We start from the raw sequence: 6,000 nt of genomic DNA, 5'->3' as shown, positions 1-6,000 counted from the left end.
CATGGGAACTGCATTACTTAGTGTAGAGGAATGATAGCTCCACAAAATAATCTCTTGGAAAATTCCCTCAAAGGAACCATTACTTCGTTACTTATTTATTTACTTACTATGCTGGCCTTATGTCAGAACCCTATGGTAGTGAAACTGAAAATATTTCTACTTTAGAGATAAATCTTTCAAGGCTTGCAAATTCCTAGGGTCCTGGGTTCAGGTAGTCTCATAATTTACCAGGCTGGGTAGTTTTTGAATTGATTTTTGACTTCCGAGTGCCTTGACCATGTGCAATTAATTAAAAAAAATGCACATGAGGCTCTGAGTCAAGGTGACGTAAAATACGTCAAAGCGAAGGGTGGCACTAGCTACTTAAGAAAAAGTAAGGAAGTTAATTGGGGACAGAGTTTACAGATGAGTGGCTAACAAAGTGTCAGCCATGTGTTTCTTGTCTTTATTTTAAGATACAAGTATGATGAGTCACACTTCAGACTTTTTTTTAACAATATGCAAATTCCTAAGCTTCAAATTAATTCATTTTCTTTGGTGAAATATACAAGCAAATATGATAATTAACCCTAAAATTAATTCCAAGAGATTTTAAACCCTTGTGGCATTTATCCTTAATAGCCATTGACTTCTATTTAAATAAGATTGAGTTGTACTGTTATGATACATATTACAGAAACTGAAATGTCAACATATGCATAGAGTCTCTGTGTGTCTTTTTCTCTCTCTGTCTCTCTCTTTCTCTCTCTTTCTGTGTATGTATGTTTATGTGTTTATGTCTTCAATAGATTTACCATATGCGATGCCACATATTATTGTATAACAGCAGGAGAAATGCATTTAATATATGTTAAAATAGGAATGTAATAGGATGGCATATCCTCCTCATGAAACTTCAACTGTACCACCCCTTTTTCTCTTTCTGAATGTTCCAATACGCTGTACTGCTCATAAAATCCAAGGGAGACACTTTAGGAATATCAAAATCGGAGCTAAGAAGCCTTGGGCCTCATGTAGGAATATCATAGATAGTTTGGCGAAGACTGCCCAGACTATAGTACTTTTAAAACATATACATTCTGGGATCTTGTGGCTAAACTCTGATTGTTGATTCCATTTAGGAAGTATAATTATTCTTATGAACACTTTGGAACATTTAAATTTCTCTTAAACTTTAATGTAAGGTTCAGCTAGGCATCACTGTAAAAGAGTTTTATCATTTGAGGGACTCACTTTTTGAATTTACTGAATTAAATTAAATTAAGCAATATCATTTAGAAATTTAATTTATTAGCCACCACCCCTGCCCCCCCCAACTTTTATTCTTAAAACTGGCATGATGGCTCCTCATTGTGAACTCCAATAATGCCATTTTATTAAGGTGAGAGCCACAGGATATGGTGGCGGATTGTATTTGCACTTCCAGGAAGTTTTGCATAACTTCAGTTCCCACTGCCTGAACAATGAACTTAGTAGTAGAGTCAACCTTACTGATGGGCTTGTCTGTTCCTAAGACTTTTAGTCAGTTTCTCATCTTTACTCCATTTAGAAATCTGTCTTGCCTGATTTTCTCTGTTTATATATATGTCTACAGCAAATGCTTGCCTTAGCAAATCCCCAGCATCTGGACACAAATGAATCATTACTCCCCCCAGTGCGTGCTCACGGCACGCGCATGCGCGCGCGCGCGCACACACACACACACACACACACACACACACACAAGTATTCCATTACTGTTGAGAATTCTGGTCACAGTTGTTGGGAAAAGCTGGTTGCCATGCTACAGTATGGTGTCATCATCACAACACTTTCTGAGGATTTATATGCAGGAAGAATGATAACTTGATATGAAATCCAGTACTGCCCTTGTGACATGGATGCCATAGTAACCACAGCCCATGTTCTATAGGGACATTCTGTAGATGATTACCAATTGATTACCTCTCTTGTATTTAAATTTCCAGGGCACTCTAATAATTTTGTGTTTGCCTTAATTGCTAAACAACCCAGATAAATTAATTTAATAGAACTCTAGCATCTTTGAAAACAATCATATTAGTTAGAAAGCTTTGGAATGTAATATCTAAAAACAGATCTGATTCCTTCTCCCATGCTAACTTATTTATAAGTAAATCCAACATTAAAAATTGGGAAAAAGATGGAAAAATTGGATGAAAGCGGGGATATTGACTTTGGATCACTTGACAGATGATGACAATGAATTTTTAAATGCACTGTGCTAAGAGAGAAATACCATCTATCAGATGTAACTCAGTAGCAATATTTCCAGTTACATCATCTGTTAACAATATTGTTTGGACCAGCAGCATTTTTAGCTTCACAAATACCTGAGATACAAGAAAAACTGGTTAAATCTTTTAAAACTAAAAAACCTCCTATTACTTTCTATACTTATTTGTTATTTATAAATCAATTTGATATGCAGGTGGTAAGAGATGAATGGAATAAAAAGAGGTTTCTATATTGCTTATATTGCCTCAAAGAACATTCACACAACAAACAACCTCACACTTGGGCCACCCAACTTTCAAATGTCATCTCTCAATATGGATTCTCCATCCAATTCCCAGTCCAATCAGCTCTAAAGGCCAAAGAAGCTTTCAAACAAAGAATTATTGATGTGGCTGCCCAAGATGACATTGCAGCACTTAAATGTGTCAAGTCTCTAAAATGGCTGGCTCAACAATACAACAGAACACAGCCTCTCAGTTAGGAAAAATATTTCATAGCTTCTCGGAACAGTTTTTTCTAGAGTTCAGTTCAAACAACTGGACTTCATGGTAAGATATGGGAAGTTCATGGAGTCCCAAATGAAGAAAGTTTGTGCATTTATGGAGCACCAGCCACTGAAGACATGGGATGCATCCTTGTTGACTGCAGGTTGTACTCTCCACAAAGGGCTGTGTATTTCGATCTTTATTTAAAAACTAAAAAGTATTGGGGCACTTGGGAGAAACAGTCTTATTCTTGCAGGGAACAAATCTGCACATCATCAGTAAGACTACACTCTTCATTTTAAAGGCCATCTCAAAGAGGACAGAATACCTTGGTCAGATTCGAGTGGGTGATGATTTATTAGGAAGTTTTCTTTCTTTTTATCTATTGTGTTTTTAGATCAGTTTTATATATTTGATAGTCTTTATAAGGTTCTCTTCTTCTTCTATTACTTTATTCTAAAATTTATTTATTTTTTAATTTATTTAAAACAAATATTTCAAAATATTTTAAATTTATTTAAAATAAATTTATTTATTAATTAAAATTTATTCTACTTTATTCTTCTATTAGATTATTTTATCTTACTCTTTTAACTTCATTTTATCTTGCCTACTGTATTTAATTCTATTTTATCTCACCATAGCTATTATATATCACTTCAATGTATCTTATCTCATTTTATTGTATTTTACTGTGTCTGATGCTCACGTTTGATATGGTCAATTGACTAATCAATAAACTATATTGTATCACATTTTGCCTAGACAATGGGAAAGGGTCTTAACTTCTATAACACGTGTGCCTGTGTCCATTATAGAACAAAAATAATATTTAGAATTTATTGGACTTTTGTATTCCTGTATAGAAAGGAATTGTCTAGAACAGAACTTTGTTGGAGATGTAATAAGGACAATGCTTTTTAAAAACATGTATTTACAATGTCCTATAATTACTAAGTTTTGAGAAAAAGTAGTCAAATATAAATTATGCGACAAAAGGCATAATTTTCAAAGAATAATATTCTCCTGAATTATATTAGTACCTGGAATTTGACAAGAGACAACATAAATAGATTCTGCATGCCATTATTACAGCTAAAAGACTGATATTTCAACAATGGAAAGATAAATGTGCATAATTCCACTTAGTCAATAGATTGAAGACCTGATTATATTTGCTACCTATGAGCCGATTGCTGGTAGATGTAGGTTTTGTATGGGTAAATATCAAAAATATAGGTTCAGGTTAAGTGTAATAGTATATATGTGCATGTTTGTGATGTTTGTGTGTGTGTGCGTATTTGAATAATTTTTGCATTAGATAATTATACACTGAACTATAACTATTTATTGCTCTAATAACATACTGCTGTATATCTTATTTTTTCTGCTGTAGTTTTTTTACTTATTTTTAAAGTGCTTTTATATATTTTTTCATAATGTATTTTTGTGTTTCATTCTTTTTGCTTGTTTTCCTTTTCTGTTATTATTTTAAAAAGCAATAAAAATTATTTAAAAGTCCTTAATCTGCACTACTGAGTTTAAAAAATAAGCTAAGTATATTCCTAAGAGATCAATATATTCGGGTTTCAAAAACAAAACAAAACTCTCCAAATCCAACTAAATCCATACCATCCTTGCAGCACTTGAGCTATATTTGTTATGGATATTTGTCTTTGTTATTTATCAGCTCAAGATGGCTTATGTCTCTCCTAATTTCCTCCCACAACAACCTCATGAAGTAAAGCAAGGTGAGAGATTGAGTAATCTCCCAAGCTCATCCATATCTCCATAGGGACTTCAGCCTGGCTTGAGGACATCTGCTGGAGAGTGGGGAAAATAAAATAAAAATGGCAGATATAACTGTGGAATTGAAGTTCTGGTTCTCTCTCTTTTTTTAACCTGTGTGTTATTTTTAAAAAAACTCTTCCTTACTTCCTGGTTGAAGTACAATCCCGTAAGCACTACACTAAACTATCTGTATATTGTAGAAATAGGAGGCAGTAGACCTGTCTGTAAGGAATTGTCTTCAGACAGTCTGAAGAGAGAAAAGAAGTTGGTTTTGCTTTTTAAAGGCCTAAATGCATCACAATGGCTTGAATTCAACTACTTTATGAATTAAAGACCAGAAAGGGTTAGGATGGTTCTGAAAAAAATAGGGTTAATTTTGGCAAAATACCTGGAATAAAGTGAGATAAACTGACCGATGAATGGCATGCAACAGTCTGTTTCTGGAACTTCTTTGAAGTCCCTGACCACCTCTGGTGTATGATTATCTGCCTGCTGAACCACATTTCCAATTGCACACTCTGAGAAATAGCTCTTGCGTCTCAGGGAACTACAGTAGTTATTGCTGTGGAGAGAGAGAGAGAGAGAGAGAGAGAGAGAGAGAGAGAGAGAGAGAGAGAGAGAGAGAGAGAGAGAGAGAGAGAGAGAGAGAGAGAGAGATGGAGAATCTGGTGGCTAAATGGAAGTAATCGTGATGTCTCACTCTCTGGGTGCCACCTTCTCTCAAGGAAGGAAAATGTCACAGTAAGGAAGAGGGAAGTGTTTCTTTTGAAGAGACGCCTTCCTGGGAGGATCAATAGAATCTTCAGATGCCCAGGATTTCACTTTTGGAAATGGAAGACTGGTGGGTAATTTGACACTCAGAGGCAGGGATATCTACAGTAGGTCTGTGATCAACATGTAGATCTCATTTAACTTACCATCTGGTACAAAAGCTATATATCAGGGCTTCTGTAAATAGCCTGGGACATAGAACTAGGGCTGAACTCAGCTGTCAAGCTGCAAAAGAATTCTGTCACAAATTCTTCTCGACATGACCTCGGACTTTGCACTGGGATAAACCATAAAAATATATATATATCCAAGAATGGTATTTGAAAAATATGTATACTTACTAAGAGTGACCTCCAAATTGTAAGGAGGAATTAGATGGAACAAAAACACTCAGTTTCACCCACTAAGGATAGCCTCACCGAATGACTATCCCTTTGTGGAATTTAGGGTTGTGACTGAGTGATGTTCCTGTCCTTTGTGAAACCCTTGTTTTAGAGGAGATGATATAACCAGGGAGAGTTGAGGTTGTTAAGGTAGCCATCTAATGGTCATTCAGATTTTTGCAGGCAGTACATGGTAACTCAAGTAAGGTAACAAAATCTTTTGAATGGGACATTCATAGGCCAAAGTTGATCATTTTAACTTAGAAAGAGGTGTGGATTAAGTTGAAAGATGATCTAAATATAGTTTTTGCTAC

Source organism: Vipera berus, assembly GCF_964194415.1.
Source record: "Vipera berus genome assembly, chromosome: 2".
NCBI lineage: Eukaryota > Metazoa > Chordata > Lepidosauria > Squamata > Viperidae > Vipera > Vipera berus.
This window is presented reverse-complemented; position numbering follows the sequence as displayed.